The sequence below is a fragment of the Ovis canadensis genome, chromosome 2, assembly GCF_042477335.2.
Source record: "Ovis canadensis isolate MfBH-ARS-UI-01 breed Bighorn chromosome 2, ARS-UI_OviCan_v2, whole genome shotgun sequence".
In the NCBI taxonomy this organism is placed as follows: Eukaryota; Metazoa; Chordata; class Mammalia; order Artiodactyla; family Bovidae; genus Ovis; species Ovis canadensis.
In genome coordinates, this window is record NC_091246.1 from 209,231,071 (window position 1) to 209,244,024 (window position 12,954).

The 12,954-nt window shown below is 40.9% G+C and overlaps 1 protein-coding gene across 1 annotated transcript in view; it reads right to left on the reverse strand.

The window, feature by feature from the left end:
* The window catches only part of C2CD6 (C2 calcium dependent domain containing 6), a 111,057-nt gene that overhangs the window by 52,314 nt on the left and 45,789 nt on the right, over positions 1-12,954 (reverse strand). The window lies entirely within an intron of this gene.

Below are 12,954 nucleotides of genomic sequence, written 5' to 3' on the forward strand. Positions count from 1 at the left end.
CTCATGATGTACTCTGCATATAAGTTAAATAAGCAGGGTGACAATTACAGCCTTGACATACTCCTTTTCCTATTTGGAAGCAGTCTGTTGTTCCATGTCCAGTTCTAACTGTTGCTTCCTGACCTGCATACAGATTTGTGCACATCAGGATCCAGGGACCCCACAGAGACTGAGACAGAACTGTGTTTGAGCATCTCCTGCGGAGGTGTGGGTCGGCAGTGGACTGCCACAGGGACAGGGGCTCTGGGTGCAGCAGATTTGGGTATGGCATAAGCCCTTTTGGAAGTGGTCACCATTAACCCCACCATAGAGCTACCAGAACTTACACAGGACTGGGAAATAGACTCTTGAAGGGCACAAACAGAAACCTGTGTGCACCAGGACCCAGGAGAAAGGAGCAGTGACCTCACTAGAGACTGACCCAGACTTGCCTGTGAGGGTCTAGGAGGCATGGGTTGGTAGCGGCCTGCTGCAGGGTTGGGGGCATTGAAAGTAGCAGGACATGCATGAGATCTTTTGAAGGAGGTTGCCATTATCTTCATTACCTCCACCAGGTAAATAGCAGGGAGGGAACACAGGTCCATCCATCAACAGAAAATTGGATTAAAGATTTAATGAGCATATCCCTGCCCATCAGAACAAGACCCAGTTTCCCCCTCAGTCAGTCTCTCCCATCAGGAATCTTCTATAAGCCTCTTATCCTTCTCGATCAGAGGGCAGATAGACTGAAAACCACAGTCATAACTGTTAGACTGTCTCTTATTAAAAAGACAAGAGTTCACACATTTTTCAAGGAGGTAAAGAAAAGGGATTCCTTATGCAGTGTTGGTGAGAATGTAAATTGATAACAACTACTATGAAAAACAGTATGGATGTTCCTCAAGAAATTAAAAGTAGAGTTATATGATCCAGCATTCCCACTGCTGGCCATATACCAGAGTTTATAACAATAGATCAAAGAAATATGTGCACTTTAATGTTCATTGCAGCATTATTCACAACAGCCAAGGTATGGAAACTACCTATATGTCTATAGAAAGATGAATGTGTGAAAATGTGGTATCTATCTCAAAAGAATATTATACAGCTGTGAAAAATAAGGATATAATGCCACTTGTGACAACATGGCTGAAATCTGAAGGCATTATGTTAAGTGAAATAAGTCAGATAGAGAAAAATACTGTAGATCTCATTTGTAGTGTAGTCTTAAAAAAAAAAAAAAGGCCAAGCTTGTAGAAACAGAAAGTAGAATGGTAGTTACCAGCAGCTAGGGTTTAAGGGATAGGGAAATGCTGGTCAAAGGGTTCAAGACTGTAGTTATAAGATGGAAAATGTTCTAGAGTATAGCACATAATTCCGCATACAGCATAGTTACTATAGTTATTAACAGTAATATTGCATTTTATACTTGGCATTTGCTAAAAGAGTAAATCTTAAGTTTTCCCACTACACACCCATGCAGGTAACTCTGGAAGGTGATGGATATGTTAATTAACCTGATGATGATAATTATTTCACAAGGTAACCTTGTATCAAATCATCACATTGTATACACATTGTGCTGTGCTTAGTTGCTTAGACATGTCCAACTTTTTGGACCCTTTGGACGGTAACCCACCAGCCTCCTCTGTCCATGGGGATTCTCCAGGCAAGAATAATGGAGTGGGTTGCCATGCCCTCTTCCAGGGGATCTTCCCAACACAGAGATCAAACACAGGTCTCCCTCATTGCAGGCAGATTCTTTACCATCTAAGCCACCCAGGAAGCCTGGTATACATGTTAAATATATACAATTTCGTTTGTTAATGAAATCTCAGTAAACCTGGAGGAAAACATTATCATACTTAATGGTGTAGTGATGAAAATATTCTAGATCTTCATATAGTGAAATATACATGATCAAAACTCATTGATTTGTCCATATAAAATTGGTTATATTTCATGGTATGTAAATGTTATGGGTTGACTTAGTCTCTAAAAAAGATTTGAGACACAAAGTCCCTCAAAAAAGTTCAAAGCCCCAGTAGCTAGAATGTACCCTTACTTGAAAATAGAATTATTGCAAATATAATAAATTAAGATGAGGTCCTATCAAAATAGGCTGGACTGAACATTGAACATAAGGCTATTGAACATAAAATAGCTTTAATTGAACATTTTTGATATCTTCATAAAAGGAGAGACACACACAAAGAGAAGATGACCATGTGATAACAGAGGCAGAGAGTGGCATGATATGGTTATAAGCCAAGGAATGCCAAAGGGTACTGGCCAGTAGCAGAAGCTAGAAGCAGCAAGGAAGCATTCTCCCCTGTAGGGTTCAGAGAGAGCCAGACCTTGCTGACACCTTCGTTTCAAACTTGTAGTCTCCGTAACTGTGGGACAATGTATTTCTGTTGTTTTAAGGTATCTATTAGTTTGTGGATCATGACAAACTGTGCAAAGCTCTTAGAGATGGGAATACCAGACCATCTTAACCTGTCTCCTGAGAAACCTGTATGTGAGTCAGAAAACAACAGTTAGAACACTGTTTGGAACGACTGACTGGCTCAAGATCAAGAAAGGAGTATGACAGGGCTGTCTGCTGTCACCCTATTTGTTTAACCTATATGCTGAGTGCATGATGAGAAATACCGGGCTGGATGAGTCACAACCTGGAATCAAGACAGGTGGGAGAAACAACAACTGCAGATAAGCGGATGATACCACTCTAATCACTACTACTACTCTGGCAGAAAAGGAAGAGGAACTAAAGAACCTCTTAATGAGGGTGAAGGATGAGAGTGAAAGAGCTGGCTTAAGACTAAATATTAGAAAAAACTAAGATCATGGCATCTGGCCCCATTACTTCATGGCAAATAGAAGGGGGGAAGGTGGAAGTAGTGATAGATTCTCTCTTTGGGGGCTCCAAAATCACTGTGGACAGTGACTGCAGTCATGAAATCAGAAGACGGCTGCTTCTTGGCAGGAAAGATATGACAAACCTAGACAATGTACTGAAAAGCAGAGACATTACTCTGCTGACAAAGGTCTGTATAGTGAAGGCTATGGTCTTCACAGTGATCACGTATGGTTGTGAGAGCTGGACTGTAAAGAAGGCAGAATGCCAGGAATTTATGCCTTTGGACTGTGGTGCTAGAGAAGACTCCTGAAAATCCCCTGGACAGCAAGGAGATCAAACCAGCCAATCTTAAGGGAGATCAACCCTGAATATTCACTGGAAGGATACTGAAGCTCCAGTATTTTGGTCATTTGAGGCAAACAGACTCATTGGAAGAGTCCCTGATGCTGGGAAAGATTGAGGACAGAAGGAGAAGAGGGCATCAAGGGATGAGATGGCTGGATGGCATCACTGATGCAATGTATGTGAACTTGAGCAAATTCCAGGAAATGGTAAGGGACAGGAAGGCCTGGCATGCTGCAGCCCATGGGGCTGCAAAGAGTTGGACATGACTGCGCAACTGAACAACAACAACTACAATGGCATCCCTAGGAAAATAAGAAGAATTGATGCTTTTGAACTGTGGTGTTGGAGAAGACTCTTGAGAGTCCCTTGGACTGCAAGGAGATCCAACCAGTCCATTCTGAAGGAGATCAGCCCTGGGATTTCTTTGGAGGGAATGATGCTGAAGCTGAAACTCCAGTACTTTGGCCACCTCATGTGAAGAGTTGACTCATTGGAAAAGACTCTGATGCTGGGAGGGATTGGAGGCAGGAGGAGAAGGGGATGACAGAGGATGAGATGGCTGGATGGCATCACCGACTCCATGGATGTGAGTCTGAGTGAACTCCGGGAGTTGGTGATGGACAGGGAGGCCTGGTGTGCTGCGATTCATGGGGTCACAAAGAGTTGGACATGACTGAGCGACTGAACTGAACTGAGGAAAATAACAATGTTATAATTAGTAAAATCATAATTAGGAAATTATTACAGTAATACCTCAATAAAGTTTATAGAAAACAAAAGAAAAAGAAAAGTACCATAAGATTTCACATTGATAAAATTAATAGTCCAAGAGTATCAACATGATATTCAGGAAATATTATAGGAAAACTTACACACTATAGGTAAGAGGTAAACTGGTACCACCATCTTAACATTGTATAGGAAGTGATGACCAAAACCATCCCCAAGAAAGGAAATGCAAATAGGCAAAGTGGTTGTCTGAGGAGGCCTTACAAATAGCTGAGAAAAGAGAAGCAAAAAGCAAAGGAGAAAGGGAAGATATACCCAACTGAAAGCAGAGCACCAGAGAACAGCAAAGAGAGATAAGAAAGCTTTCTTAAGTGAACAATGCAGAGAAATAGAGGGAAACAATAGAATGGGAAAGACTAGAGATCTCTTCAAGAAAACTGGAGATACCAAGGGAATATTTCATGAATCGATGACTATGATAAAGGACAGAAATGACAAGGATATAACAGAAGCATCAGAGACAAAGAAGAGGTGGCAAGAATACACAGAATAATAATACAAAAAAGGTCTTAATCACCCAGATGACCATGATGGTGTGGTGACTCAGTTAGAGCCAGACATCCTCAAATGTGAAGTCAAGTGGGCTTTTTAGGAAGCATTACTGTGAACAAAGCTAGTGGAGGTGATGGAATTTCAGCTGAGCTATTTCAAACCCTAAAAGATGATGCTGTTAAACTGCTGCACTCAATATGCCAGGAAATTTGGAAAACTCAGCAGTGGCCAGGACTGGAAAAGTCCATTTTCATTCCAATCCCAAAGAATGGCAATGTCAAAGAACACTGAAACTACCATACAACTGTGCTCATTTCACACGTGAGCAAGGTAATGCTCCAAGTCCTCCAAGCTAGGTTTCAACAGTATGTGAACTGAGAAATTCCAGATGTACAAGCTGGATTTAGAAAAGGCAGAGGAACCAGAGATCAAATTGTCAATATATGCTGGATCATCAAAAAAGCAAGGGAATTTAAAAAAAATCTATTTCTGCTTCACTAACTACACTAAAGCATTTGACTGTATGGATCACAACAAACTGGAAAATTCTTAGAGATGGGAACACCAGAACAGCTTACCTGTCTCCTGAAAACCCTATATGCAGGCCAAGGAGCAACAGAATGGGACATGGAGCAACAAAGTAGTTCAAAATTTGGAAAGGAGTACATCATGGCTGTTTACCGTCACTCTGCTTATCCAACTGATATGCAGAGTACATCACACGAAATAATGAGCTGGTTGGTTCACAAGCTGTAATCAAGACTGCTGGGAGAAATATCAACAACCTCAGATATACAGATGATACCACTCTAATGGCAGAAAGTGAAGAGGAACTAAAGAGCCTCTTGATGAGGATGAAAGAGGGAAGTGTATTCAGGATGGGGAACACATGTATACCTGTGGTGGATTCATGTTGATGTATGGCAAAACCAATACAATATTGTAAAGTAATTAATCTCCAATTAAAATAAATAAATGTATATAAAAAAAGATTTTTTTAAAAAGCTGTCTTAAAACTCAACATTCAAAAAATGAAGATCATGACATCCAGTCTCATCATTTCCTGTCAAATAGAAGGGGAAAAAGTAGAAACAGTGACAGATTTTATTTTCTTGGGCTCCAAAATCACTGCAGATGGTGACTGCAGCCATGGAATTAAAAGACGCTCCTTGGAAGAAAAGCTATGACACACATAGCACAAAAAAGGCAGAGACATTACTTTGTTGACAAAGGTCAGTCTAGTCGAAGCTATGGTTTTTGCAGTAGTCATGTACAGATATGAGAGTTGAACTGTAAAGAAGGCTGAGCACTGAAGAATTGATGCTTTTGAATTACAGTGCTGGAGAAGACTCTTGAGAATCTCTTGGACAGCAAGGAGATCAAAATAGTCAATCCTAAAGGAAATCAACCTTGAATATTCACTGGAAGGACTGATGCTGAAGCTGAAGCTCCAATACTTTGGCCACCTGATGTGAAGAGCCGACTCACTGGATAAGACCCTGATAGTAGGAAAGATTGAAGGCAAAAGGAGAAGGGGGCAGCAGAGGATGAGATGGTTGGATGGCATCACCAACTCAGTGGACATGAGTCTGAGCAAACTCTGGGAGATAGTAAAGGACAGGGAAGCTTGGCATGCTGCAGTCAATGCAGCTGCAAAGAGTCGGACATGACTTAGCGTCTGAACAACAAGAACAACCATCTTGGTAAACAATGTGGCTAACTGGGTATATTATCTATTTAGGAATCAGCAATTTCAACTCTATGTATACACCCTAGAAAGTTGCATGCTACAATAATGTTTATATTAATAACAGCATGTTTATAACAGATGACTGACTGAGCAAGCACACACACACACAATAAATAACATTCAAACAACATTTAAATTGTGTTCCAGTCAACTGACTATGTTATAGCAAGGAAAATTACTTAGCTACATCCATACAAAAATATGATTGAATCTCACAAATTCAATGTTAAAAATAATAAGCAATAATGTAATAAGTTTTTGCATAACTTTGTCATTTGGGAACGTAAAAATAATCAGTAAAACTACAAAGGAGGGAAATGTTATCACGACAGTCAAGACAGCGCTTATCTCTGGAGAGGATGTAACGGGACTGTCGTCAGGAAAGAGCACGTGGTTGAGGAAGTACTTTTCACGTAACTGCACTGTTTTATTTCTTGACCTAGGTAGAGATTACTGGCACCCCACTCCAGCACTCTTGCCTGGAAAATCCCATGGATGGAGGAGCCTGGAAGGCTGCAGTCCATGGGGTCGCTGAGGGTCGGACACGACTGAGCGACTTCACTTCCACTTTTCACTTTCATGCATTGGAGAAGGAAATGGCAACCCACTCCAGTGTTCTTGCCTGGAGAATCCCAGGGACGGGGGAGCCTGGTGGGCTGCCATCTGTGGGGTCGCACAGAATCAGACACGACTGAAGTGACTTAGCAGTAGCAGCAGGTAGAGATTACAACGGTTGTTGCTTTATAATTACTCATTAAAATGCTCACATTTTATGTACTTTTCTGTATGTGTACTTCAGTATAAGACAAATATATTGTAAAGGGAGTGATGAAAAAGTATAATGGGTTCTTAGAAGAGATTAATAACAAGTATTAGGACACTAACAGTACTAATTTTAGAAGCAGCAGTAAGTTTAGGAAGTTTTTTTTTTCCCCCCATTCAGGAAGGAAAGTGATTTAGTTGAACTTAGGGAAGTGTTTAGCAGTCGCTGAAAAGAATTTTACTAATATTTCATTAAAACCCAGAAATTATTTATTGAAGCTGCATTTGAACTACAGAAACTTCCAGGTAAAATGGGAGAATAAGCCTTTGCACTAATATCTAATGAAACAAAATATATAAACTATGACGCGGTACCACCTCACACTAGTCAGAATGGCCATTGTTAAAAAGCCTACAAAGAACAAATGCCGGAGAGGATGTAGTAAAAAGGAAACCTTCCTACATTGTTGGTGGGAATGTAAATTGGTGCAGCCACTATGGAGAACAGTATGGGGGTTCCTTAAAAAAACAAAAATAAAAATTACACTTGACACAGGAATCCCACTCCTGAGCATACACCTGGAGGAAACAATAATTCCAAAAGATACATGCACCCCTATGCTCATTACAGCAACATTTACAATAGCCAGGACATAGAGGCAGCCTAAATGTCCATCAGCAGGAGGAATGGATACAGAAGAAGTGGCACTTATATACAATGGAATATCACTCAGCCACTAAAAGGAATGAAACCGTGCCGTGTTCAGAGATGCGGATGGACCTAAAGACTGTCAGACAGAGTGAAGTCAGTCAGAAAAAGAAAGATATTGCATATTAATGCATACATGTGGAATCTATAAAAATGGAACAGATGAACCTATTTGCAAAGCAGAAATAGAGACACAGACATAGAGAACAAATGTATGGACTCCAATGGGGAGAGAGGGAAGGTGGGATGAATTGGGAGATTGGAACTGACACTATAATGAGAACCTACTGTATAGCACAGAAAATTCTACTCAATGCACTGTGGTGACCTAAATGGGAAGGAAATCCAAAAAAGAGTGGATACATGTATACACTCAGCTGATTCACTTTTCTGTATGCCTGAAACTAACACAACATTGTAAAGAAACTATATGCCAATAAAAATTTTTTTGAAAGAAAGAAATAACATACAACTTAAAAAATTGTTTTTTCCACTGAGACAACCTCTCAGGTTTTCCTTTGAATTTAGATTTTGCTATCGCTGTTATACTTTCAATTGAATTTTATACCAACCCATGAGACTAGTTGGGCCCCACCATATGGCCCCACCATAACAGCCACCAAGCAGATGACCCACAAACTGCAGAAAAATTATACCAAAGAAATTCTCGCACTGTTAAGAAAGTTCTAGAATCCACAACAGATTTTCCAACCTGGGGATCTGGCAAAGGGATGGAGAACCCCCAGGAATTTGACTTTGGAGGCCAGTGGGATTTCATTACAGAACTTGCACAAGACTAGGGAAACAGACTCTTGGGGGGCACAAACAAAATCTTATGTGCACCAGGGCCCAGGAGAAAGGAGCAATGTTCCCATAAGAGACTGAGCCAGACTTGCTTATAAGTGTCCAGGAGCCTCCGGCAAAGGTGTGGGTCAATAATGGCCTGCTGCAGAGTTAGGGGCACTGAATACAATCCTGTAGCCATAAGTCATTTTGAAGAAGGCATTGCTGGCATTACTCCTACAAAGTTTGGCCTCAGGCCAAACACCCACCCATCAACAGAAAATTGGATTAAAGATTTACTGAGTATAGCCTAGTAAACTAAGACCATGGCATCCGGTCCCATTACTTCATGGCAAATAATTGGGGAAACAATGGAAACCGAGAGACCTTATTTTGGGGGGCTCCAAAATCACTGCAGATGGTGACTGCAGCCAGGAAATTAAAAGACACTTACTCCTTGGAAGAAAAGTTATGACCAACCTAGACAGCATATCAAAAAGCAGAGACATTACTTTGCCATCAAAGGTCCATCTAGTCAAGGCTAAGGTTTTTCCAGTAGTCATGTACAGATGTGAGAGTTGGACTATAAAGAAATATGAGCACTGAAGAATTGATGCTTTTAAACTGTGGTGTTGGAGAAGACTCTTGAGAGTCTCTTGGACTGCAAGGAGATCCAACCAGTCCATCCTAAAGGAAATCAGTTCAGAATATTCATTGGAAGGACTGACGCTGAAGCTGAAATTGTGAAGAACTGATTCACTGGAAAAGACCCTGATCCTGGCAAAGATGGAAGGCAAGAAGAGGAGGGGACAACAGAGGATGAGAATGTTGGATGGCATCGACATGAGTTTGAGTAAGCTCCGGGAGTTAGAGATGGACAAGGAAGCCTGGCATGCTGCAGTCCACAGGGTTGCAAAGAGTCGGACATGACTGAGAGACTGAACTGAACTGAGCATGGCCCCACCCATCAGAACTACACCCAGATTCCCCCACAGTCAGTCTCTCCTATCAGGAAGCTTCCACAAGCCTCTTATCGTTATCCATCACAGGGCAGACAGAATGAAAACCACAAACACAGAAAACTAACCAACTGATTACATGGATTACAGCCCTATCAAACTCAGTGAAACTACGAGCCATGCCGTGTAGGGCCACCCAAGACGGATGGGTCATGATGGAGAGTTCTGACAAACCACTTCAGTATTCTTGCCTTGAGAACCCCATGAACACTATGAAAAGGCAAAAATATATCACACTGAAAGATGAACTCTGTAAGTTGGTAGGTGCCCAGTATGCTACTGGAGAACAGTGGAGAAATAACTCCAGAAAGAATGGTGTGATGGAGCCAAAGCAAAAACACCACCGAGCTGTGGATGTGACTGGTGATGGAAGTAAAGTGCAATGCTGTAAAGAGCAATATGCATAGGAAACTGGTATGTTAGGTCCATGAATCAAAATTAGAAATGGTCAAATAGGAGATGGCAAGAGTGAGCATTAACATTTTAGGAATCAGTGAACTAAAATGGACTGGAATGGGTGAATTTAATTCAGATGACCATTATATCTACTACTGTGGGCAAGAATCCCTTAGAAGAAATGGAGTAGCCTTCATGGTCAACAATGGAGTCCAAATTGCAGTACTTGGGTGCAATCTCAAAAATGACAGAATGATCTCTGTTTCCAAGGCAAACCATTCAATATCACAGTAATCCAAGTCTATGCCCCAACCACAAATGTCGAAGAATCAAAGCTGAACAGTTCTATGATGACATACAAGACCATCTAAAACTAACACCAAAAAAAGTTCCTTTCATCGTAGGGTACTGGAATGCAAAAGTAGGAACTCAGGAGATACCTGGAGTAACAGGCAAGTTTGGCTTTGGAGTACAAAATGAAGCAAGGCAAAGGCTAATAGTTTTGCCAAGAGAACGCACTGGTCATAGCAAACACCCACTTTAAGCAACACAAAAGATGACTCTACACATACACATCACCGATATCTATGTGTATTGATGGTCAATACCAAAATCAGATTAATTATATTCTTTGCAGCCAAAGATGGAGAAGCTCTATGCAGTCAGCAACAACAAGACTGGGAGGTGACTGTGGCTCAGATCATGAATTCCTTATTGCCAAATTCAGACTTAAATTGAAGAAAGTAGGGAAAACGACTAGACCATCCAGGTATGACCTAAATCAAATCCTTTATGACTATACAGAGAAAGTGATAAATAGATTCAAGGGATTAGATCTGATAGACAGAGTGCCTGAAGAACCATGGATGGAGGTTCGTGACATTGTACAGGAGGCAGTGACCAAGACCATCCCCAAGAAAAAGAAAGGCAAAAAGGCAAAATGGTTGTCTGAAGAGGCCTTAAAATAGCTGAGAAAAGAACAGAAGTGAAAGGCAAAGGAGAAAAGGAAAGATATACCCACCTGAATGCAGAGTTCCAAAGAATAGCAAGGAGGGATAAGAAAACCTTACTAAGTGATCAATGCAAAGAAATACAGGAAAATGACAGAATGGGAAAGACCTCTTCAAGAAAATGAGAGATACCAAGTGACTATTTCATGCAAAGATGGGTACAATAAAGGACAGAAATGGTATGGACCTAACAGAAGCAGAAGATATTAAGAAGAGGTGGCAAGAATACACAGAAGAACTATACAAAAAAGATCTTTACAACCCAGATAACCACAATGGTGTGGTCACTCACCTAGAGCCAGACATCTTGGAATGCAAAGTCAAGTGGGCCTTAGGAAGCGTCACTACAAACAAAGCTAGTGGAGGGGATGGAATGCCCGCTGAGCTATTTCAAATCCTAAAAGATGATGCTGTTAAAGTGCTGCACTCTATATGCCAGCAAATTTGGAAAACTCAGCAGTGGCCACAGGACTGGAAAAGGTCAATTTTCATTCCAATCCCAAAGAAAGGTAATGCCAAAGAATGTTAACAGTACTGCACAATTGCACTCATCTCACAGGCTAGCACAGTAATGCTCAAAATTCTTCACCAGTACGTGAACCAAGAGCTTTCAGATGTTCAAGCTGGATTGAGAAAAGACAGAAAAAACAGAGATCAAGTTGCCAATATCCATTGGATCATTGAAAAAGCAAGAGAGTTCCAGAAAAACATCTACTTTTGTTTTACAGACTACGTCAAAGTCTTTGACTGTGTGGATCGAAACAAACTATGGAAAATTCTTAAAGAGATGGGAACACCAGACCACCTTACTTGCCTCTTGAGTGTTCTGTATGCAGGTCAAGAAGCAACAGTTAGTACTGGACATGGAACAACAGACTGGTTCCAAATTGGGAAAGGAGTAAATCAAAGCTGTATATTGCCACCCTGCTTATTTAACTTTTATGCAGAGTACATCATGTGAAATGCCAGACTGGATGAAGCACAAGCTGGAATCAAGATCACCAGCAGAAACAGCAATAACCTCAGATATGCAGATGACACCACCCTCATGGCAGAAAGCAAAGACCTAAAGAGCCTCTTGATGGAAGGAAAAGAGGAGAGTGAAAAAGCTCGCTTAAAACTCAACATAAAAAAGACAAAGATCATGGCATCTGGTCCCATCAATTCAAGACAAAATGATGAGAAAACAATAGAAACAGTGTCAGACTTTATTTTACTGGGCTTCAAAATCACTGTAGATGGTGGCTGCAGCCATGAAATTAAAAGATGCTTGCTCCTTGGAAGAAAAGCTATGATCAACCTAGACAGACTATTAAAAAGCAGAGATGTTACTTTACTGACAAAAGTCTGTTTAATCAAAGCTATGGATTTTCCAGTAGTCATGTATGGATGTGAGAGTCGGACCATAAAGAATGCTGAGTGCCAAAGAATTGATGCTTTTGAACTGTGGTGTTAGAGAAGACTCTTGAGACTCCCTTGGACAACAAGGAGATCCAACCTGTCCATCCTAATGGAAATCAGTCCTGAATGTCCATTGGAAGGACTGATGCTGAAGCTGAAGCTCCAATTCTTTGGCCACCTGATGCGAAGAACTGACTTACTGGAAAAGACCCTGATTCTGAAAAAGACTGAAGGAAGGAGGAGAAGGGGATGACAGAGGATGAGATGGTTGGATGGCATCACCAACCTGACGGACATGAGTCCAAGCAAGCTCCGGGAGTTGGTGATGAACAGGGAAGCGTGGTATGATGCAGTCCATGGGGTCACAAAGAGTCAGACACAACTGAGCAACTGAACTGATGAGACTAGTTTGTATTACTGGTTTCTCACATCAGTTTTCCTTCAGGGGCTTTTTCTCCTTTACTTGATGATTATAAGTATGGTAGTAATATTTAATATACTTAGACACACTTCTACTTGGAGACATCTGAATGCATTTCCAATTTATCTGTATTTAATTTTTATTAATGAATTTTTGTTTTTCCTAGTCTTATACTTCTAATATGATGGCAGATACCTTCATTCAAAGTCTTTCTTTGCATCCCTGCCTTGAAAGC